The 25,895-nt window shown below is 41.1% G+C and overlaps 1 protein-coding gene and 1 long non-coding RNA gene across 4 annotated transcripts in view; one reads left to right on the top strand and one right to left on the bottom strand.

Moving 5' to 3' along the window:
* The window catches only part of LOC119912975 (ADAMTS-like protein 1), a 96,415-nt gene that overhangs the window by 64,495 nt on the left and 6,025 nt on the right, over positions 1 to 25,895 (bottom strand). The gene's annotated exons all lie outside the window — the stretch shown is intronic.
* On the top strand, positions 2,121 to 3,635 carry LOC119912976. The gene is made up of 2 exons (XR_005446320.1): positions 2,121 to 2,581; positions 3,215 to 3,635. It is a non-coding gene; the product is annotated as an uncharacterized LOC119912976 (long non-coding RNA).

Below are 25,895 nucleotides of genomic sequence, written 5' to 3'. Positions count from 1 at the left end.
AAAAAACTGATGGTTACAATTTTCACTTTAGGCGTTCACACAGAGGATACCTGCAATGCAACAGCTCATGACTAAGCTCTCTGGGAAACTAAATAAAACTGAAACAGCACTTTCATCACATTCTCTGATTCCTGATGGATTGTTTAGTTATCTTAATGTTTTTCCTAAGACTGCCTTTGAAGATGTACCTTCTCCCTCAATTCCTCTGCCAGATTTCTTTCAACTTGATTTACATGTACTGATATCTGTCTCCCAAGTGCAGTCGGTTCTGCAAGCATGAGGAGAAGAGAGGCAAGGAGCTCAACCTGTCTCCATTGCTACCACTTGTAATCCATCTTTGATAGATGAAATATTTTCCTGGCACTGTCATCACATGCCTTTGCACTCCCACTCTGTTACTCCCATATTTTAATGTCTTGTAATGATGTGTGGCACCTTCATAATGGTGCATGAGCACTTCTTTGACACAGCCTTCTTAAGTTCTCATGAAACAGCACATTACTTGTTCAATAATCGGTGGTGTCAGAGAGGAGGATGCTGTCCAAGCCACATGTCATCTTGGACAGCGGCTCCCACCCCACTCCATGACGTGCTGGTCAAACACAGGAGTACTTTCAGAGAGAGACTCATCCCTCCAAAATGCAACACAGAGCGCCACAGCAAGTCATTCCTGCCTGTGGCCATCAAACTCTTTAACTCCTCTGTCAAAGTGTCTGACACTAGAACACTTTAACTCAGTCATTAACTGCTCCTGGTAGTGCAATATCTGACATATTGTGCAATATTCGCTGTTGTAATACTAACGTGCAATGGTCTAGTTTCATTTCTTGGGTTACTCAGTTAAGTATTTTTAACCCATTCCACCTCAACAGTACCAGCACTCGTTATCATTACATTTATTCATTCCTGCTATTTATTATTCCACTTCTGTTAATACTGTAAAATACTGTCAATATCCACATTTATTAATTGTTAGATTTTTATACTTTCTTATATTCTGTACTTAACTTCTACTATTATTTCTATTCCTTTTATGCCTTGATGTGCAAGAGAGTATCTGTAACAAACCATTTTCCCTCAGGTATCAATAAAGTATTTTGATTCTGATTCATGATACTACTGCAGAAGGTTGTATGGGACAGATCAGTTAAAAGTGTAAACCAAATGGAAGAGAGTCAGGTTCCACTGATGGGAAGGAGGGGAGTGCTGTCAAAAACCTTTCATGGGATCATCATCTGCACACCACTGTTGAGGCTAAATGGCAGTTTGAAATGTACCTTTATAAAAACTTTTATATGATTCCCAAGACAATGTTTTTCACTTTTAAATTTCAACCTGGTTTTCAGGAGCAGTAGGCAGCAAAAATTCTGATAAACCCACCACACACGACCCGCAGACAAACAAAGTTAGTGACTAGTTCATAAACACAGAGGAGCTTTTAGCGGCTAATGCAAGATATTTCCCTAAGGAGTAGGTGGAGACCAAAACAGAGCTAAAGGGAAAGTGAAAAATAGAATTTAAATTTGTCAGGCGGCCGGAAAAATTAATGCTAATGTTGCTCTGCTGACACAGGGCTAATATACTGAAAGTATATAGACAAGCATTCACACTCTCTTTCACACGTGGGTAATTTAGAGTTGCCATTTCACCTTGCCTGCATGTCTTTGGACTGTGGGACTGGATAAAATACAAGTAGACACAAATAACCTAATGTCAGACCTTTCAAATTGTCTCACATTGTAAAGGGGATGACACAAGCCAAACAGCACACTTTATAATGTTTATTTATTATGTTATTGCTATTATTAACATGATATATGCTCCAAACTGCAGCATGTCTGAAAACTGCTACTACTCACTCTGAATCTGCATCCTGCACATGATTGAATGAAGGAAGGGGAAGACAAAACATTATTTTCACAACACTTTTATGAGGATAATATAGTTGCATGACCATATGTTGATGTGTTTGGTGCATCACACCCACATACAGACGTCAGAAAGACAATGCGGTAAAGAGCAATTCTATTGGGCCTTGGCCCTTGCAGACGTCTTATGAAGCTGAGAAATAGAGGATACGTGCTTAATGTGCTGATGGCGTCAATATCCTCAGTAAACAGAAGACTTTGACCACTTAGCACTTGGATTGCAGCAAGACTATTTTGTCACTCCACCCCAGACACTGTTGTACAAACACTGCGGCGCTGCCTGTCATACAGACACAGGCGAGAACACATTCGGGTGTGAGGGGTTTACTTCTCCTTGTGAAAAGCCATGGCAGTGGAATCGACCATGTCACCTGAACACTGCAACTTCCCGTCTGTCCAGTGCAGGTACAGACATGGTGAAGGTGCCCCGACTTATCAAAGTGTGAGGAAGAGGAGCTCCAAAGACTGGTACCCTCCAGACATGGCCTATGTGAGGAGCAGGCTGCACATACGGAGGAAGATAATGGACAGAAAAACTCAATGGACTGATCATAGTGAAGATCAACACCTGCCAGGAACTTGGAGCCTACTTACATCACTTGGAGAACATTTTTGCCTCGACAGTCTTCAAGTTAGCAAATGTGAAGAAAGAGGTAAGAGCCACAGCTTGTTTTTCAGGTCCCTTATTAAAGTGTCCTGTTGTATATTTAAACTATATAAAAAAAATGGTGAAAATTCTTAGCTATTTGGATTGCTGTTTTAAATTATTTAAAATGTGTGTAATTTATGTAATTTCACTTTTTAATTGTATCCCACTGGTGCTTTAATTTTTAATTACATGTTGCCTACCGTATGAACCCATTAATACTTAACCATAACCTTAATTAACCCATTATACTTTGGGAGGAAAAAATGTAATATTGTTCATTTGGGCAAAAACAAAAAAAAAAAAAGTAGTTTTTTTTTTTTATTTCAAGGAAATTCTTATTTTGTAAAGTTTATAAAATGTAGAGGTGTTGTTGATGATGCAGTTTGTGTTGCAAGGGTCCATATTCTGTCAAAGCAGAACAACCATTCTCAGTGTCGGTTTACTAAAACTAATCATGCTTCAGACGTAAGCAAGGGTGGCTGACTGAAGTATGTTGTAAATGGTTTACGCACTAAGTATCATAACTCATGACAGGACTTTAGCCTGCATACTGCAACATCAATCAACACTAGCAGAATGACACTTAATTGGATGCAATAGTTCAGACTGTTTGTTTTCTTCTTTTATATCCTTTTAGGTAGTCTGTTTATCATCTGACAGGAAGGAGTCAGCGAGACATCTGCATCTCACAGACTTAGTTGCTACTGTCTGTCATTAATACTGCCATTGTGACTGAGGTCATACCACATCGATGAAAATGTAAATGTCAAATCCAAAGTCTTAAGTTTGCATGAATTATGAAGTGGACTATTTAAGGCTTTGCCCTGCGATGGACTAAAGACCTGTCCAGGGTGTTACCCCATCTTTCACCCGCTGTCAGCTGGGATCGGCTCCAGCTCCCCCTTGACCCTGTCTCTACACAGGATAGGCGGTTTATGATGGATGGATGGATGGATGGACTATTTAAGGCTTTGTAAATATGTATTGCAGTTTTTGCTAATCCATATTTAATAAATATATTTATTAATTATTAATAAATCCTGTAATTATTAATGTGACCTTTCTCATTGACATTTATTGTGCAGGACTTAACACAGTTGTTTTTGAAGGAATAATTAATTAATTAAAAAAAGTTAAATAAGACGATAGATACCAATCTCATGTAGTTTGTTAAGTGTGGAGCTGTAGCCAGGAAACAGTTAGCCTAGCTTAAAGTAGCATAAAAACAAGGGGAAACAGCTAGACTGTCGTAAAGACGACCATCTGTGGTTTTTAGGTCTTTATGCTAAGCTAACCACCTCCTGGCTTGCACAGACATGAGAGTGTTATCAATATTGTCATCTAACTCTCAACAAGAGAACAAATAAGTGTATTTCCCCACATGTTTAACTATTCCGTTAATCATGTTTTATATTCTGAATTTCATTTATCCCGGCAGGTTTATGGTGTACCGTCTCTTCAGTGAAAAAACAGTAGAGTAGATAAAAGTAGATGATCAAAATAGATGGTGACAAAAACAGCCTCCCTGATATTATATGCGAGTGATGTTTTTAGGGTTTGAGTCCACTAACTGTGTCCCATTGGCTTTCTATATAAGGCAATAGGATATCTCATCTAAAGAGGTCATCATCGATCATTTTACACCATAGTTGTCACCAGCCATTTTTCTTCCACGATCCGCTGGCTTTTGTGAGAATCCCTTTCTGACCGCAGAATATCAGCCTGCAATACAAACAGAGACCAAATACTGTAATGCTCACACCGGCTGTGCCCTCACAATAAATCACGTGTCTTCACTCCCAAGCGGACCACAAGCTGACTGCAACTTGAGCGCATGACCGGTGCAAGTGTGCAACATTACCAAGTAGCATATTTCCTGCTAAGCAGACAGGTTAGTCCACCTGCTGACCATGTGTGGGGCCACAAAGGCTCATCGTGGAGTTTCTACGTTAGCGGGCAGCTAATTATGTGGTGGGACACCCCAATGCCAACTTCTCCTTGCTGACAATACAAACACATGGAAATCCAGTGCTGAAGCCTTTTTGTATCCCATTAGCCAGCAGCGAGACATCTCAATGCAAAAATAGCTACACCACTAACATTAATCTCTACACCAGACAGTGCGGTTTTCCCGCTCAGGTAACGACTGCTATTATATTTAATGTGGAGGTTTTTAATGAGGCCCTCAGAAAGAGTTCAGACAGATCAAAGAACAGCACAGACCGCTGTGGCAATGGCAGTACCGGAACACACTGTGAGACCGCAAAATCAAAAGTGTTTTTTTCTTAATACAATACATACTGTATACCCCAACCACCGGGGTGATGATTCTCCCTCACTGGTAGTTACACCACTGAAATGCTTGATTGGAGAGTGAACTGGATCACTGTAGAGTAGGAGCATCACAGTGAAGGTGTCGATTTGATAATAACAATAAGCAGACTACAAAGATATTATTTGGTCCCTGTTGAGCTGGTGAAAGAAAACACAGGAGCAGAGCAGCTGTGCAGAAAAAGTCATTATGATTTAGTGGTTATAGGCCTTCTTAGAAAGCTGGATAGTAACATTTCTCTGCATGTAAATCAAATAATACATGGCAATATGAAGAATACCTTTAGACTGACTGGTATATGAACTAGACAGACATTAGTAGCCAGACAAGAAAAGTAATTGACCAGTGAATTGCCAATTCAAAATAGCTACAGTGTATTACCTTCCGTCTGGTGACTCTTTAAAGCTGCACTAGCCAATAATTTTAAAAGAATAATGGATCAAATGACTATACTTCATGTGAAAGGTATCGCTTGTAGTAAAGAGCACACATAGTTAACCTCAGTTCTACAGAGCAAGTTGGATATAGTGAAACATATAACATCCCAATAACCATATATTTTCCTCCGCAAAAATAGTGATTATTGAACTCACAGTCATCTGGTCACCAGAAACACGTTCCAAACGGACGTTGCTTGGTGTCTGCTGGGCGCATCAAAAAGCAACTGTTTGCTAAGGCATCGGCAATATAAAGATCATGAGGCAATAATATATCAGATGTCTGGGGGGAGGTGATGGGGCAGCGGATAAGACACATGCCTTTGGTGTGAGAGACCTGGGTTCAATTTCCCACTGTGACGTGTCCACCAATGTGTCCATAAGCAAGACACTTAACCCCTAGTTGCTCCAGAGGCGTGTGACTTCTGACATATATAGCAATTGTAATTGTTGGTTTGGAAATGAGTAAATGTAATGTCTGTGTTTCGATCAGCTTTTTGTGGAGTTCTGCCCCCTAAGCAGCCAAGATACAGCAACCTCAATAAGAAGAGTCTGAGGACAGACTGACTGACCCTTTGGGACATAAAGTACACACAATAACAGCAGCAGGAAAACACTGCCAGATCCACATGGGTTCCCACAGTGAGGACAGAATGACAGAGCAGCGGAGGGAAGACCAGATCAGGCCACATTGCATGTCATTTCCTGAAACATGCCGGTCCTGCCTACAGCAAGCTACTGTACCATGCACAGAAGGAATGTCATTGCAGAAGTTAGTGAAGTGCTGTGGCTGGGAAGACGCATGCATGTAATGTTCGAGGTAGAAAACTAAAAACATTTTTAAGGTCAACACATAGGTGTAGATGAAGAACACACAGTAGCTCATTGTGATTACATAAAAAACTGAAAAGCACCAATAAGGATTTGGGTCCTGAATCATCAAATTCTTTTCATTATTCCCCTGTGGTCCAGCATCATTAGGCCAAGCTCTCCGTCCAATGAGTGAAAGTAAAAAGAAGCAGCTGAGAGGTCTCAGCTGGACTGACATAATAGCTGTGCTTAAAGACATCCACCCTCTTTGCCTCTTCCATCACACCCACTCAGAGACAAAAAAGCCACTTGTTTCTCTGACTACTGCCTCTGCTCATGATGGATGGCCTTGGCCCTTTGTTATAGCTGATTCTGGGAAGGTTATGTAAGAGTGTGAAACCCAAGCAAGCGAGGGTGGACAATCATGACCAGATCACAGTTTCACAGGGTGAGACAGTTAGTTTCCCGAAATCATCCATCTTCTCCTCTGTCTACTGACCATAGACTCAAAAGCAGATTGATCAAATCCATGGGTCTCCTACCTAGAGGAAATTCCAGATGTTATCAGCTACAATGAGGGGGCCTCAAGAAACCATCTTGGCTTGTATACAAGTTTTGGAAATAAAGAGAAATACAGCTAACTTATCTGAGGAAATGTGTGCAAAATAAATACAAGTTAACTCAATTGATTTATGGAGTTTTGGGGTCTTATCTGTTTGTTCAGGGAAAGCCTTACCTGTCAAAGCTATTGTGAACATGACATTCAACAAAAGGAGAAGAGAGGAGAGTTGAATTGTTCCTTTAAAAGCCCCTTTAAAGGTTGTAATATTTAAGAGGATCTATTGTCAGAAATGCAATATAATTTACATAACTGTGTTTTCAGTGGTGTATAAAGACCTTACATAATGAACCGTTCTTTTTACGTTAGAATGAACCATTTCAACTCAGGAAATTGGACCATCTGAGGAGCATGTGAATTCTCCGAGAGCCGCCGGTTGCAATTTGCAACCCCCACCACTAGTCAGTCAGTCCAACACTTTGGTCCAGAGTGGAATATCTCAACAACAATCAGATGGATGCTGTGCCATTTGAACAGATATTCATGGTCCCCTGTGGATTAAGTTCAATGATTTAGGTGATACTTTCTTCAAGGGCCACCAGCAAGTCAAAATTGTCATTTATCCAGTAAAATATAATATATATAGTTCTCAGCTCAAGGCAAAGTAAGTTGTCCGGTCGGGGCCCCTTTTTATCTTGAGCCGGGCTATTCTTAACAGTCAAAAAGTTCTTCTCACCCTCAACTGTCCCCATCTTGACTCTGTAGCATAAGTGGAGGGAAGCTGCAGTGGTTGCGGTTACTCAACTGAACACAGCATTATACAAACATAAGTTATACATGTGTTTTCCCCCGCTAAGTACCACTATACAGAAGAAGAAGAAGAAGAAGAAGAAGCAGAAGCAGCAGAAGCAGAAGAAGCAGAAGAAGAAGAAGAAGAAGAAGAAGAAGAAGAAGAACCACCTTTCTGGTAAGCGTACAACGGCCATGTTCAATTTGAGACATTACCCTGTCAAAATGTACACACTATACAAGTAAGTACATATGATACACAGTGTAAGGAAAGTATCCAAATTGAGACACAACATTAGTCTGGTTGATATCTATCAGTCTAAAATGCTGTATATTTGATGCAAATAAAACTATAACCAAGTGTGAAGCACCTGCATTCAGTCTAATACCCAGCACACCCACACACACACTGTAGTCACTGAGAACCGTCCCTGCTGCATAGTGAGAGAGGGAACGCTGCATACTATCACATTAACACAACACTGGCAGCTGTCCAACAATCAGACACGGACAGAGTTGAGGCAGCAGCTGTGTGACAGCTCTCCCTCACAGCTTTTCATTAGTCTGATCGATTGATTGGCCCATCTGCAGACTCTCCACTGGCGTTAAGTAACCATGACCACAGGCTTCTATCAGTAATTAAGCTTTGTGTGATGGCGAGTGTGTGAACACAAGACCCCCCGCCCTGACAAAGGCAGCTACAAAGATGGATGGTGTAGTGGTGTGTTCAAGAGAGCCATAACAAAGCATTAGATTTCAATTCAGCACTTCAGTCATAACCATATACTGCACACACACATACAAACATCTGTCCTCCTTCATCATATCAATTCGCAGAAGGATTAAAATTGACAGCTGGGTGGCACAATTACAACACAATGTTCCACACGTAGCGGGCCAACGGGTTCACTGTTCAGTACATATGTGCTGATGCACAACTGATTCAAAACACCAGGGTAGTTTCACACATAAAGGTGACTGTCACTGGATGATTGATGAGAACGGTTTATATGGGGCTTTGTACCAGAGCCCCAGAACTTTTCTTTCCATCCAGGTTTAATCATTTCATTCATTGGACTATTTTCCATTAACTTAACGAGGGATTTCGATATGGCACAATTTACTATTTGTACTTTTTTTATGATGTTAATAAGGGTCCATATAATTTTGTGAACCAAACTTTTTAGTATAAGAGCAAACATCTCATTAAGAATGAGTAGGAGTACAAGTCTGAGATCACTTGACCAGCTCATTTGATGAGTACAAAGTTCATACTGACCTGGGAGCTCAAGTTTACCATTTTACTGTATCAGACTTCAAAGATAAACAGAATTATTTTGATTTGAGATAACATTTCTGAAGTACGTCATTCTTGCTCTTGTAAGACCACAATTGGAAAATAAAAATAATGAGAAAAAAATAAGAAAATAATTTTTCTGAATATTGACCTGTGGTGGAGCAGAAGATTTGGCTGTTTTTGGTGCTTTTTTGGCACTCAAAAATCAAGTAGCACTCCCACATCTGGCAATTTCTTCAATTTTATCCATTTATTCAATTTAACATCCCATTGTAAGCCTCTACAGAATTGACAGTGGCAATGTCCCAAACATGGATCCCCCCATTAAAATGCTTGCAAAGCCGTCCATGCCAGACCTCCCAGAAGACCAATCCAGTAAACGCTGTTTTCTTTGAAATAGACAAAGAACAAACCTGGCAAGCTGTTGGCCTGAATCATGACCACACATCACTGAGGGCCAAACAGATTCAACCTTGGTGGTGTTCAGCAAGGTACTGCAAAGGACTCTTCAAGTAGTGAGACTGAGAGAAATTGCAATCTATGAAGATCCCATTCTCATAGCACAGCAAGGGCCAACAAATTTGTTCTGCAGAGTTCCCTAAACTGTTTCCTAAACAGACATCAGCATCCCTCCAAAACGCCGTCTGTGGTTACCACCGAATCTCTGTTGCATACTGCTCCCAAATTAAGCCCCTCATTTGCGGAGTTGCCTGACCATCGAACAATCTTAATTTCCATATTCTGTGACATTCTACGGCCCTGATCTCATCTGGCTGGCAGCGAAGCAAATAATGAAATGCTGCCCTGCCATGCTGCCTGTTGCGTGGCATCTTTTACTATCCAGCCCTTGTGCTCCATAATCCACACACCATTCTTCAGTTGTGTTTTGCATCACTAGAAGCCAGCTGCACACTAGGCACAAAGTGGAAAGAATTTTGGATGTTTACCAGAAAGCTGAGTTTTCTGCCCATTACTTAGACCCAAACTTACTTTCAGTGAGTGTATGATAGCAGTCACATCCTTAAACACGCTGTAGCCATGTGTATATCATATTAACTGATTAAAATGAATGTTGCAGATTTAGCTCTGAAGCATGTTTACAAATTATAGAAGCCAAATCATCAAATTATGGCCAGAAGGGATTTTGTTTGATGATCAAGTTTTTAAAAGTTAACATAACAGTACTGTGTAGTCTCAGAATGATACATGACCACCGCATTAAGGCTAGTAAACCTATAATTAAGCATTTGCTACCCTCATTTTTGTTATACACACTGATGATTCATCTTGGATATGGACATGTTTTTGTAAACATAAAGTACAACCAACAGTACAAGGGCATCTGCAGTTAGAAGTGCCTTGTCATATAGAACCTTGCCCATGTAACACAATCAGTGAAATTTCTTTTCATTGACCAGTCTGTGAGTCTAAAATGTGCTGGCCACTTCCACAGTGTCCGAGATTCATGAAAGAGAATCACGTACTGTTTATGCACAGCTAAAGGTTCAGTGAGTAAGTTTTAGTGGCATCTAGTGGTGGGGGTTGCAAATTGCAAACAGCGGTTCACGGTGCATTCATGTGCTCCTCAGATGGTCCCATTTCCAGAGTTGTGAAGTCGTTATTCTGACTTCAGTGTGTTCATGTGCTCTTAAGTTGGACTGTGGAATCAACATGGACGCTACTACTAAGATGTGTTGGATTAGCATTATCAGAGCATATAAACAAGACGCAGACTAGTTCACTCTACATGGACAGCAAACTAACCGTTATATCCATATCAAAGTTCTGTATACTTTTTTATGCCCCATGTACACTTTATTTCTCTTTTTGCAATTAAGATTTATGCACCACTCACCCCTCCCTTTCCAAGCCAGCAGGAGAAGCTACGGTGGCCGACACGCTCTGTTGGCTCTTGTGCTAAATATTAGTGTGGGCCTCCATTTGTACAAATTTCTGTTCTTTTCTTACTTCTCATTAACCAGTCGACGATTACTACTAGTACTACTAACGTTACTTCTGAAGAGCGTTTTTCCGTTTGGGCTACTGTAGAAACATGGTGGCGCAACATGGCCTGTTGGTGTATGTAGATAGAAGTGGCTCATTCTAAGGTGATAAAAACATAATGGTTCATTATTTAAGGTCTTTATACACCACTGAAAACATGTATAATTTTATTGCAATTGTGTCAACAGATCCTCCTAAATATTACACACTAATTTAATATTAATAATATTACACCTTTAAATCTGATAAAAAATAATGTATAGGACTATTTCTGCATTTTTGCAAGCAGAGTTTTAGTTCTGAATTTGACAGAGTGATACTGACAGAGTTTAATGCTGCTGACCTCAGCTGAAGGGAGACGGGCAGAGATAAATGCAAATCTACATAATCCTATTCATAGTTTTTGACAGATTCCTGCGTGCATCTGGCAGAACCTCAGAACAGGACTTTATCATCTCTCCTTATCATTGGCTTTAACTAAATAGAAGGAATTTAAAACTTTTTGAGAAGATCATAGTCTCTGACATAGTGCATTTCTATCCTGAACAAAGTGTCTTGTCTCTGGGGTAACTCCTATGTGACCATAAGAAGAAAATGACAACAATATTCTTACACTGACAAAAAGACCAATTTTACACATTTTATATTTAATTTGTAATGAGTCAAAACAATTTCACTATCATCAATATTAATGCTGTATCAATCTTAATATATTTACAGAGGCCAGGGCAGTGCCATGTTTTTGTGAACAGTCAGGTTCAGATTGCCCTATAGTACCAGAGCAAATGCTCAAAATAACATGATTCACTTTTTAAAAGGGCCCAAGTCTCCGTCTGGCAGACGCTCCCAGACATTCCCACTTGACTCGACATTCTCCTGCAGCCAAACAAACCACAACATCATCATCGCTCTGACAGATGAGCCGGGGAAACCCAGTGATTTGTCTAGGGTCCTCTAAATATGACAATCACCCCAGGGGACACACACAAAAGATCAGAGGCAACGATGTATTCCCCAGCGATCTAAGATGACATAGTCAACATAAAGTGACAGCTTAATGTCTTGTCCATTGTCTTGTCAATATGCAGAGATCCCGGAGGGTGCAATTAACCCATAAAGATTGACAGAAAACAACCCCAAAAGATGCACTATAAACTAAAGGAGCAGAAAAAGACGCACAGAAAACAAGAGTCTTGAGCGTCGGTAGTTGACGCAAAGTATGGAGGATGATTGCGACAATGATAGCATGTCAAGCTCAAACATCCCTGTCATATTTCTGTAATTGCCAGCGAGAGGGAGCGATTTGATGAATGACGTCTGGGATGAAGCCAAAGTGGCGTTTGAAGGGAATATGGGTCGGGGTGGTGAGGTGGGTGGGTGGGGAGGTGGGTGAGGGGCTGAGTTGGCACATTTCGTCCTCCACATTCCCTTTGTATTAAAGAAACAGATCGGAGGCGCTATTTGAACTCTTAAACACACCATGGGAGATTTATTTGACACCATGTGAGAGTACACTGCAGGACAGGGGTCCCCATATGTCTAACTTTGTGTCCTGTATGTGTCTGTGTGTGTGGAACTGTCAATGTTAATAATGTAGTGTTTATTCTCATTGTCTATAGTAATATTCTTTAAGGGATTTCCAGGTTTGTTCTGATGTTTGTGTTCCATTCTTCCAATTTTGTTACGCTTTCATAACATTTTCTGCTTGCATCTACAAGTGTGTGGAAATTCCAGGAACTTCTATTTGTTTATTGTATTCGAAGCATGGCAGGTCATTCCCATATAGGCCCGTCAGCAGTGAGAGACAGCATTTAATATGTTTGTTTTTGTATTAGGGCTCCCTGTGGGCCCAGCCAACAAGCGCCCTGTTATCTCAGGAAAATCATTTAGCTCCAAAGCAACAGCAGAGCCAAAAGTAGCTTCTCCTGCCGTCTACCACGGTGAGTTTAAATATATTGTGAGGTCACGGCGGTTCATCGGAAATGGAAAGATTCAGTTGTCAGGGTGTTGCTGGACTGATCTCACCCAAAACTATTGAAGAAATTCTTTCCCAAACAAACCATTGTCAGTTAAGATAACACTTAACTTGTTCCAACAGCGGTGCAGTCAGAGTGACAGTTACCAAATATGTGGGGAGAATTATTCAGCATCCTTGAATTAGGTGTTGTGTGTACTCAGCTTAGACCTTAAAAGTAGTTTGTAGCTTCACTGCAATGTGATTTTTAAACATCTTCTGGTACAGGACACATGGAGGACACCGACTATTTAATGAACTTTGTGCGTCTTTGTGAGTGTGGAATCAGATACTTGCAGTAATTTTCTCTACTCAACACTTGAGGAGAACAAGAGACCGAGTTAGACTGAGAATCAAGGTTGCAGCCATTAAAATGTCAGCTCAAGTCTGCAGCATGAGCAGCCCCTCCACTTGTCAAGCAATGTGATAGTCCATACTTTTCTTCAACTGCCTTTGTACTCCTAGAGCAAGGCAGGGAGCAGGCTTTTGTCAGCAGACACTGGTAAACAAATCCAATGAACATCAGCTACACATAGTGAGACATAGGTAGACCCAACTGATCTTACATTTAATGACTGTCCGTTGAGAGGAGTTGCAGCTTTCAGGCTTGTAAATTCAGCTTGTGAGCCATTTAGAGTGGAAAACTGCGCATCTTCAAAACATATTTGACTAACCGCGAGGTTCGTTTAAAAGTGTCCGATTTTGTCCGATCGTCTGATTTCTTGTGTTTTCTGCTGTATTGGAATTTCGCTTTGTTCCCAGATCTGAGAAATTAACTTGAGTACAACGTAACAAAAATAAGATCCAAGTTGTAATAAAGTGGACTTATCCTTTAAGGAGTAGCATGACCTGAAGCACCACAGGTCATTGGAGGTAACATTTCTGGCTGGGTGCTCATGTTCACATGGGCTGGACCCTCCTGACAAAAAACATTTTTTTTTGCACGCTGTCTATGTCGACTGGCTGACGATCGAGTGGCTCTCATCCCCCTCGTGTTGATTTTGGTGGTTCTCCTTCAAACAAACTGGATACCTACTGTCACGCCAGCATTTTGGGATGAAAAATGAGCAAAAGGCAGAGAAATTAAGCTGACAAGCAGGGGAATGTTCACACGAGGGAAATATAGAAGAAAGAGGAGCCACAGTGGTACGTTTGTCAGCCTTGTTCAGCCTGGCAGCGCAGCTCACATGTACTGGGGAAGGTGGCTGAATATGCGCTACTGAAATGAAACAAAACTCAAGGCAAGGCAAATAATTGGATTTGGCTCAGCCTGAACGTCAGTGTGTGCTCAGCAATGCGGCCGTGTTTGCACAGCTGGAGCATGTGCCCAGGGTCATCTCAGCAGGGAGCAGGGTTTGGCACTGCCGGGCACAGCTACAGAACAAGCCTGCTGAAGAATCACTGGACGCCTCCCTCTCCCTGTCCTTCCCTTTTCAGAAACAAGCGGGTCAAAAAAAATAAAAAATAAAGAACACACAGATCTGACGAAACACAATTTCAGCTATAGGAAGACATTCTTATTTTTTTCCCCCCATCCCAACTCTGGGGCAGACTAACCTGGCTCTTGTGCTGTTCTGGCATCCTAATTATATGTAAAAATATATTTTTAAATTATTATCACAGCATGTTCTTAAGTTTCATTCATTCAGCACCATTTAACAATGTATGATAGGAGAGAGCATAGGCATGCAACTGACTGACATGAAGAGTGGGTATCAGTAAATTCATGTGCAAACACTACACTCTGTTGCCATCAAATGAATTAACAACATTACAGGTGCATTTCTTTTTAACTGTAGTGTGAGTAGTGTCAGTATTGATGCCTTCCCCCAAAAAGCGACTAATAGCTCCACTGTCAAAAGCACAAATCTGACATGCTAGCTCGCTAAGGCAGGTACGTTTCACCTTATGAGATGAGAGATCTGTCTCTTAAAACACACTGGCTATGATTTTCAGTTTGTGTATAAATGTAAGGAAGAGCAAACCTCTGGTGGCATGAAACCTAAGAGCATCCAAGAGGTTGGAAGCCGTCTCTCGGCTGCAGTAAAAATCTAAACAAGCCGAGGAACCGAACCAATGTTTATTGTCAGGAGGAACAGGTATGACATGAGTGTGCGGTGCATCTGCACATGCCGTGCTCTCTCTGCATCCTGCAGTATTATAGCGTTTTGGAGAGATATATCATGCTTGACTTACAGTGCTAACGTACACAAAGATGGGAGGATATCACATAAATCATTTTGTTTAGCCTCTGATACTTTCTGAAGTCCCAAGCCAAATCTCAAGTTAATATAGTACAGTATGAATGTGCATCAGGGAGATGTAGCTACCAGACCCTAAAAACTAAAAATCAGAGGGTCCATTGAGTTTTGGAGCAGAATAGATAACAATACCTCTAAAATGAACGGAATAGTATTACACTCCAACATAGCGACTCATCTACTTATGGAAATATAATACCATGCTTCTTATCAAAGACATTCAGTCCGCCTAAATACCTGAAAAGCTTTGTTACAGACAACCTCAGAGTTAAAGACATATTACTTTAAATACTGGAGACATTTGAGACGCTAAAACCTAATGGTGGCACCCTCAACTCCATTGTGATAGAGATTCTCCAGCCATGAAAAGGTTTCTTTTTTTCTTACATTAAGAAAGTGACTTTCAAAAAGGCACACACCCCTCTTAGAAATTCCTGACAGAATTGACTTGCTCTGGCATCTTGAGTTTCAATCTGATAGCTCCAAAATTGCTTCTGCAACCAAAACCTTCAAAATGTGGTCCAAGCAGCCCTTCCACTGTTGTTGGCATGTGTAACGGAGATGGCTTCGCATTCTGTGGGTTTCGCATTGGCTGCAGATATCCAAGTGACAAAGAGATCCTGAGGGCATATCTGAAGTCAGGTGAAAGCAATGAAAGCTTCAAGTACAGCTTTATAGCAATCTGTTGCCGCTACCAAACACCCCTGTGTGCTTTTGAACAAGGGCACGACCTCTACAAAAACCTTCAGTGCCACAAATCAGTACACAAGCCAGCTGTTTTGGGGGAGTTTGTTTTCTTTATTTTACCTTGATTATGACTTGGACTTTTTCCCCAAAAAGAAAAGACAATGAAATCTCTCAGTAATGCCAAAAAAAAAAAAAAAAAGAAATCACGATATCCAAATAACTTGCAATTGGCACAGTAAATTCTGTTATTGATACAGGTGGCCTCCCAAGCTGAACAATGGCAGTTCCAATAACAGATCCCTTTGGAAACTGAACAGCCTGCCTTTGGCCGGGCTCTCTGTTTCTGTTTCCAAGGATTAGAAAACCAACTGGACCCCAGAGATTACCCCGGTGCCCGTAAATGTGATGCCTCTAGCAGGTGGACAGGTAGTGAGCACTCTGTTAATCTTTAAGAGTTTGGTGGGCAGGAAGAAGGGAATTATGGGTCATAGAAAGGACAGAGAAGTGAAGACATGTGCTGGGCCGGTCTTGTGTGTCGTGAGTGACGGCAGAGTTACCAGCTAGTGATGATGGAGGGGGAATGTGTTTCATTGCCTTTCCTCTTTTGGCCTGTTTGCTTTAATCATTTCTGAGACAATTACAATCACATCTGCTATTAGGAATTTCACATTTACTCATTTGGCAGACACTTTTATCCAAAGCGACTTACATTTGAGGAACAACATACAAGCATTAACAGAGCATAAAATACAGTACGAGATCTACAACTGACAATACATAATAAAAGCAGCAGTAAATTCTAGTAAGCGCTAATGGCACATATCCCATCAATGGGGTAAATACCTAGGGAAAGAAGTTAGAATTAACAAAAAGTGCAATCAATACAAGATAATTGTAGGGGATAGAAGAAGAAGAGCACAGAAAGTGCATGTTAGATGTTAGGAGTTAGAGGTGTTATAAGAGGAACTGTTCTCGGAAGAGATGAGTTTTCAAGAGCATCTTGAAGTTAGAGAGGGACGCCCCTGCTCTGATGGCATGTAGTAGCTTGTTCCACCATCGTGGTGTCACAGATGCAAACAGCCGGGACTGGGATTGCTTTGTGTGAAGGGATGGCAGAGCCAGGCGGCATTCGCTGGAGGAGCGTAGTGGCCGAGAAGGAACGTAAACTTCTATTATGGAGTTTAGGTAGATGGGTGCAGACCCAGTAGTCACTCTGTACGCAAGCATTAGTGACTTGAATCTGATTCTAGAGGCCATGGGGAGCCAGTGGAGGTCACTGAGTAATGGAGTGACGAGTCCTTTTGGGGTGATCAAAAGCCAGATGTGCTGCTGCGTTCTGAATCATTTGTAGGGGTTTCACCACACAAGCTGGAAGACCCACAAGGAAGGCATTGCAATAGTCGATGCGAGAGGTAACCATGGCCTGTACCAGAAGCTGGGAGGCATATTGAGTGAGGTAGGGCCGGATTTTTCTGATGTTGTATAGAGCAAAGCGGCACAACCGAGAGACAGCAGCAACATGGTCTGAAAAGGACAGCTGGTCATCAATCATGACTCCCAAGTTTCTCACCACCCTGGTTGGAGTGATGGTTGAGGAGACAATTTGTAGTTTGATGTTATGGTGGATAGATTGCTTGGCTGGAATGACCAAGAGTTCAGTCTTAGAGAGGTTTAGTTGAAGGTGGCAAGCCTTCATCCATGCAGACATGTCCAAGAGACTCTTGTGATCCGTGCCGAGACGGTGGGGTCGTCTGGCGGGAAGGATAGGTAGAGTTGCGCATCATCTGTGTCAATTTCGTCACTGAAAACTATAACAAAAAACGTGGTATGGTTTATTAAAACTAGTCTCAAAATTAGTAATAATAAAATTACTTAAAGTCAACTAAAACTATGCATTTCTATCAAAATCACATGCCAAAATGCCATCTAGCTAGCTTTCATAATACCTTTGTTCTCTATCAAATATGCCTAATAAGTCCTACCTAAAATGTATAAAAGGCCGCCTTAGCATCTGTGCTTGGTTATAACTGGACACACAATTTGCCTCTGCGGAAACACAACCACAACATCAACGCATGACTTGAGCTTCATGTACATTTTAAAAACGATTTTGCAGGGTATTTGGCTTTCAAACTCTCTCTACTATTTCTATCAACAACAGTGATGTTAATAGACCATTTATGGTGTGAAAACTCATTTAAAACTCATATTCAGTGGTCACATTCTCTTGGATCAAGAGCTCAATAAATTTAGGAGTAATAAAATGTTTTCCATCTGATAAAAAAAAAAAAAAAGAAAAAAAAAAGGAGTGAGTTTGGCTCCACAAGCTGTGATATTTTCTGGTTTCTGATTTTTTAACTATTATTACTCTGGGAAACCTGTTATTATTTCAGGACAGCATTATACCATGTGCGCTGCTATATATGGTTTATACACAGCCACTTTACTGAATTCAGATTTTATCATTGTGCTTAAGTTGTTTTTTTTTACTTTGGTTTTTTTTATTGCATTTTTGTTGCCTGAACCTTGATACCAGAGTTACTTTGAGAGGAATGGAAAGATAATTACTGAGCAGCTGACCAAGTGTTACTGATGAAGTAAGAGAGGATGGAAGCACAAAGGGACGTGCACACAGCAGCATTATGACAACAGCTGGGTGTGCCTGATATTAAAGAGACGCAAGTGGTGGATCTGCCCTGATTCACTTGCGTCATACAGATAACTGGGGCATGCAAGTTCGGTAAGGTCCAGGAACCCAGCTGGCTTCTTATGCACAGTAAAAGTCCTTGATTTTTACAGCTGGATCTAACAGTCTGTCTGATACAACCTTTGGCATGTCAGACCCTGATTGGCAGTCAGAATGTCCTACCTACATGGGAGTCCTGCTGTCCTGTACATGTGTGTACGTGATTAGTGGGTGCACTGTTAAATCTGGGCACCAATTGGCCAAGCCTCTGCAACAATCTGGATTAGTACAGCGGAAAGAAAAGCAATCCATCCATTGCTCTGGATCATCACATAAAAGCGGGGAAAACCTTCCAAATTTATCTCAACAGTTGGAAACTTTGTCAATAATTAGCTCAATGCACTCCAATCAGATAACATTGTAAAATTAAGCTGCAAAGTTTGTTGAAGTGTGCAAAAATATTTGCACAAACACACACTTGACAGATTGAAGGCTAGTTGTAAAATAAGCATGAATGCTCCTCACCCTATTTGGAAGACAAAAACAAACTTGACATGAGATTGTGCCTACCTCTGGGCAAACTACTACCATATTTCTGTTTCTCTGCCTATCTTTCTCACTGCGGTGGAGGAAATCATCTTGCCCTCAGTGGCCCTGATCCACACCTTCTCTCTGCAATGTACTGCAGAGGAAGAGGCACGCACACCCATGGCTTATGCGTGTATTGGTCATCTGTCTCTCTTTCTCACTTACTCTCCCTCCGATTTTGATCTGCGAGGAGCAGGAAGCCTGGAAGCTGAAGTAGGTTACAGCCAGGAAAAGGGAGCGGCTGTGGATGAACCCCCAGACCTGGGAGCATGGCTCAGCAGGAGCTAAATGAGTCAGACAGTGGGCATGCAAAGCCACAATGTGGAGCTAAGCCTAGGCTGCTATGAGTTTACAAAGACTAACACAAGGAAATGAAACAGGGATTTATGATGTAAATATCTCTCTTTACGCTGCTTGCTGGGCTTTCTTAATAAGCACAAACAAAGGGAGACATAAATCAAATATGTCAAGTAGATAAAAAGATAGACAATAAAATGAAAAGACAGACATGTAAGCTCACACTTGCATATTTACTTTTAGAGTGAACCAAACGATGGTGGCATGTTGGAGCAAGAATCACCTACGGTCACATTACAGACACACATTGATGCACAGATAAAAAGTTGTTGTTTTTTTTAAGTTAGAGACAAGCGAGACAGTTTTGGCACACATTGTTGAACATGAACCTACATCCTCCGCTGCACCTCAAGGCAATGTGTCTGCCTGACACACCTGCACACAGCAGCAGATCCAGTTACTCAACAGCTGGTGCTGCATGCATATAATAACTTCATACTTCTGCTATAGATGCAGTGATTCATTTACTTTTTAAGTCACTGAAATACTTCTAAGAATAGCTCTAACCCTGCAATACTTGGGTAGCTGTCTCTCAGGATCACAGTGGTCTGTAAACCTAAATGTTTTGTTAGCATTACCCAGTTCCACATCTGTTGTATAAATTAGCGGTCTGCAAGCTCAGTCTGCTTTTAAGGAAAATATTCCCCTGGAAAAATATTTGTTGTCAGCATAGATTAAGCCACTGCAATTACAACCGCATATTGTATATTAACATGGGGCGAGTAAGCATCATTCTATATGAGGTGAGAGACTGGCATTTTGTTAGCTTTGGGCAAACGCAATAAATTCCAAACCTGTTATGCAAAAAGGCTCGTTGCCAGTTACATTTAGGTGGAACTATAATGTGCTCAGACAAAATGCTGCGCTGATTGATCGACCAACTGTCGTGAATTTGGCTTCTGATTAACATGTTGTGCGCTATGGGAAAATAAACTAGCCAATTTTTTACAGATTTATTCCAGTTATCCAGTTTGTTTAATAAAAAGGTTTTATGTCACCTCTTCAGGATACATGGGCCTATTTGTCTTCTCCTCTCTGCAGAGCCTTTGTGGTAGTTCAAGTAAAACACCAAAGGAGTCAAATGCAAAAGTAATATAGGCCCAATGAATCACATGTCTGTCTAGACTTAAACAGTCACTGAAGAGAAACACAGCAAAAAAATTACTTCCATTTGACCATTATCAAAGTGAATAGACATGCAGGAAATCTGAGGGACGCAGATCAATGGGCCATAACTAAAGTTCATCTGAGTATTAGTCTCTTTTTGTCTCCTTTAACAAAGTGTCTGAAGATTGCAGATCAGATAAGATCAGGACATTAGTCATCACATTCTAAATGTTTAATCACTGGGTAAGGAGGTGTACTAAACATTTGTTTCTCTCTTACATCACATTTGTAGTGCAATTCTGCTAATAAATTTTTATTGAGATTGCATCTTTGACATTGGTGGTATCCGTAAGGATGACGATATTGCTTTCAGACAAATGACATTACTCTGCAATGCAAATCTAACTTGTATTGACCTTTTCTTTCCTTTCCCTTTGATAATCAAAGTGAATTCATGATTTTACTAAACCCAACCAATTAGTTACATTACTTTTGTTATTCAAGACTTTTTATAAAGTTTTATTGAAGGTGCCATTGAAGACAAACAAAAGCAGAAGCCACTAACCTTCGTTTTGGTGGTATTTACAGCTAGCTTAACGTTAGCCCCAATGACTGCATGTAGCTCTCCAGGACTCCAAACAAATGCAGGCATACCAATTGCTAACGTTAGGAAGCCAGCTAGGAACATGTAAATAAGACAACTTTGGGGTTCCTGGGAGGCATATTTCTTCTCTTTCAGTAGAGGCTAACCACCTCCCAACACCTCTAGCTCCAGTGCTAAGCTAGCACACACCAGACCAGCCTGTCCACTGAACACAGAGACCAAACTGAGCCATCAAACCCCGGTAAGACTGCAAACCCTAAGCTAACCCTGCTAAAATGTAAACTAACTGATCATTACTGAGAGTATTATCTGCAATGTAAATGTAATGTACAGTATAATTACTAAAATCCAGATTGTATCCCATACTCATCACTCAAAGAAGTAATAACATTACTTTGACACTGAGTTACTGAGTGTGTCCCTCCCACCTCCTGTCAAACTAATTCCATCTTTAAATCTTTATCCTGTGAGTATCATACGTTCTTTCTCTCTGATTACGATCTGTCTTTGTCTCCATCATTCTGTTGTTGACACCCCCTCCCCCCCAAAAATAAAAAAATTCTCAAGGGCCGTGCATATTTGGCTCAGATTTTGTTCCCTCTGATCATGTAATGATTTGCCCGTAACGATTACTCTCTCATGCGATGATAGAGTGGTTTGTACCTGTCCCGCAGAGAGCTGCAGCCAGGCACATTCCTTCTGCGCCCTTCTGCCAGTCAAAGTCAGCTAACGCACTTGTCTCACACTGACACACACACATCTTTCACCAACTTACTCTGGTGGTGATACACTAAGAAGAAACACAATATATCTTTGGCTCTTGCTCACTCTTTGTACTAATACACACACACACACACATCCACACACAGCCTGCCACTGATCATCAGCGAAAACATCCCAATTTTCTCTCTATGTCAGTCAAAATTTCAGGGCGCCTCTACCTCTTTCTATCCTCCTCCTGCATAAACAAAACAACATTTAAGTAAAAGCCTTTCATGAATGGTGCAGTTCACGTCAGGCATTATGTCAACTTGTTTTGCATTTTCATGACATCATTTCCGGAAGTTTTATCAAAATCCATTTGGTTGTGTGATGTTAAAAACGATGTAGCGTGCACCTGGAGGAAATATTGTATGAAATATTGAGCGTGACAGATCAACAGAGAGATGTTTCCCTGCAGCAACTTCAAATGTCAGCAGGTTTCTCAAATGAGATGGGGTTGTTTCTTGAGGTCAGGGGTAAAAAAAATGTTGATTTCACTGATCTTCCACTCAGGGTGGAACTTTATTTTGACCAAGATAATTTAATAGAGCAGTCTTTACTTAGAAACCACTTAAGATAAAGAAACTACGAGGGACTAATTATGGCTGGAGTGAAAACACACAAAAAGGGATAATTACTTACCTGAGGTGTGACACACTGAGTGGTGCCACCTGAACACCTGAACAGCTTTGTGCTGCTCAGCCAAACATATTCAACATAGATGTTTCAAAACCATTTTGGACAGCGAACACCTTTTATAATAATCAATATTTGAGTAAAATGCCAGCCAATCACTGGTTTCAGCTTCTCATAATTTTCTCAGTTTTAAAAATGTACATTTACATTCTGGGCTATTAGCAAGAAGTTGTGTGGGGCTCCATGACTTTTTGATTAGCAAATTTTGTAATTTTTTGACATTTTATAGATTAAACAAATAATTTAATAATACAAATGAAAGTAATCATTTGTCACAAATTATTATTATTATTATTACTACATGAATACATTATACCAGATGCTCCCAACTTGGGGATCGGAGCCCATTCAAATCATCACAAAATAGATCTGAGCGAGATGAACTCATACTCAATAAGTCTTTATTTCTGACATTTTTACTTGTAAAATACTGGATAGTGTAACATCTGAGGGCCTCTAACAGGTAAAGAGACGGAACAATGTAGGTGGTGTAAAGTAGGGTTGGGCAGTTTGATATTGAGCCAAATACAGGACCAGTAATTTTACCACTAGCTGTTGCACGTGACTCAGCCGCCTTGAGTGTTAAATAATGAGAGGCTACATTCCTGCAAATATTTTACTAAAAAGCCTTGTTAAAAAAGTAGTAGTCCGCTGAAATGCAAGAGGGCCTGAAATGGACAGAGGACGTGTTGAGTTTCCATTAACAGCATAATGCAGTAACTTTAACAGGGCAAACGGGAGCGGTCCAAAACAAGGCATTGTACTTACCTTTTAATCTGCTACGTACTGTACTGACAAACGCTAGCTAGCTTCCTCGCTAACATAGCAAACAGAAGTGATAAGCATGAGTGACATGACATTGTCAGAGAGTTAAATTGACAAGGGAAAATGATGAGGTTATTGTTAATTAACTTTCTCGCAATGTATTTCATAACATAGGGAGAAGACACTCCGTTTGACTCCGCACCACCGTCTACTCAGCTGGGATGCATACATGTGCTGCAGGCTGTGCTGAGAGTATGCCATCATGACTAGTGCAGGACTGAGTAGTTTGTTAAATCTGCTTTTTGCTGAGAGCTGCTACTTGTTTCTTGTTAACTGGCCAGAACATCTCATGATGCCAGTTCAGTCTGTTCGCAAAAAATCAAACTGGTTTAGGTTCATACACACTTTATTTATTCAACGAGCCCTTTAGGGCATCACATTTTGACAGGTGTCATTCATCAGGCTACTCCCAGATTTAGATGCAGAGTGTGTTGAGAGACCTTGTTGTAACAACAACAGCCAACATGGAGCAAGACTTGCATAGTTGGTCTCACTTTCCCTGCACCTTACTCATAACTAGTTTACTGTCTCCCTGTCTGTCTTTTCTGTCTGTCAGCCCATCTGTCTCTCAGCATTGAGCTTAAATGATCTGAAAACATACTTTAGGATCTTTCATACTGAGCCGAATATCCAGTTATCTGTCATATCATCTAGGTGGCGTCACAAGCCACCTGGTCACCACAATCCCAACTATTCCAGCTATGAAGCAAATCATGCTGAGATGAGAGAAGAAACTGTACTGCTAACACAAAAGGCCTTATTTAAAAAGAGCATTATGAGGAGTGGGGGAAATGAAGGGTGAGTGACATGCTCAATGTCAAATGTGCACTTTTCCAGGTCAGGGTTGCCAAATACTTTTCAAGCTACATACCTGTCATCAGGGAGACAGGAGGACAGAAGAGGTGGGAGGGAGGGGCAGTGCTGACAGGATTCAGACTACAAGGATTCAAACAAGCTGGTCACATCTGAGAAATTGAGATCAGAGCAAGGGACAACAGCGTGGGTGATGTCACCGCACAGAGGTATGCTGCGACTGAATTCCACACTTCAAATGCAACGCCACGGTGAGGCAAAGGCCATCAGCAAGCCAAGGATTGAAAACAACAGTGACCAGCAGGTGCATTTTTCTCATAGGGGTAATTATTTTCAGAGGTCAAACATCAATCATTGCTCAGCATACACATAACAAGATTGTACAGGCTTTTGAGAGCATAAAAACTAAATAAAGGTCAATTCAAGTTCACAGTCAAGTTCACGCTTAGTTCAGACCTGCTTATAGAGTCGAGATACTACCTTTTAAAATGAGGAACGTCATCGTCTTGGTTGAAAAAGCTTTAACCAAATAGCCAAAAATACTTATAAAGGCTAAGTTCTGTATTTTCAACCTTATTTTTTGTGTCTATGGGACTACTTGGACAACATTTAATTCGTCCAGTATTTGTAGGCAATTGCACATCATCAATGTATGTCCACTAAAGTGCTTGTTTTTGCCACTGAATGGCTGACTAGCGTCTGACAGCATTGTGGAAAGGATCCCTACAGAAAAATACCTTTTTTAAAGAGTAAGATCTTTTTGTTTAACCAGAAACAGTCACTATATCTTGGTAAGATGTCTGAGAAGTAATTCAGGTCATAGTTAGAACTGAAGAAGCCTCTTGGATGAAAGACAAAACATCTTCCAGTATCTTCAACCAAGTTCAGTTGCCCTTGCTTTAACCTTCTTTGGAGTCGCTAGGTCAGCTGGGATTGGCTCCAGCACCCCGCGACCCTGTACGCAGGCTAAGCGGTTGACGATGGATGGATGGGTGGATGGATGGATGGATGGAGTCGCTAGATCGCTCTCGTCAAAACCACCAGACTCCCTTGACAGTGGGGAAATGGGGAAGGTCTACGTGCACACTGAAGCACGCACATTTACATCAAGATCCACACACCAGACACACACCTACTTTGTGAGCATGCATGATTACATGCTCATCAATCTGCTTCTGTGGGCGTATGCATAGTAATCCTAATAGCACATCATTTGTAACGGGTCTCCAGTGTTTAGTCGTGGCGGCCCAGCGTTTACTCAAAGCACATGTGGCCATGGGGGGAAGCAGATGTGAGAACACCAGGAAGCATCATTAGCCTCGCAAACATTCACCGCAGCCAGCCGTGGAGACCCCGTCAGACACCAGCACCGCAGACCCACAGTCAATCATGTTTCCACTGGATTTAGCTGTCCATCCTTACATGTAACCTTTCTCACACTCGTAGGCAACCACCTTTTATAGCCTTTTACAAAAAAGTGAGGTCATTGAGAGAAATAACTGGTCTTGTATTTGTTTTTCAAGCCTGTCAACCACTCAGCGGATCTGGAATTACTGGATGTTCATTTTCTCCAAGAAGCTACAGTTGAATATTTATGCTTTACTTACCAACTTTATGCTGGTGGCTTTGTTCTACATTACTCATGCTTGGCCTTTTGCTCTCAGTGCATGCTTCATGCAACACTTCCACC

This window comes from Micropterus salmoides, unplaced genomic scaffold (genome assembly GCF_014851395.1).
Source record: "Micropterus salmoides isolate LMB-PRFRI ecotype aquatic unplaced genomic scaffold, ASM1485139v1 Ms_hic_scaffold_2, whole genome shotgun sequence".
NCBI lineage: Eukaryota > Metazoa > Chordata > Actinopteri > Centrarchiformes > Centrarchidae > Micropterus > Micropterus salmoides.
Note: the sequence above shows the minus strand (reverse complement) of the source record. Positions and strands in the feature narration are given on the sequence as shown.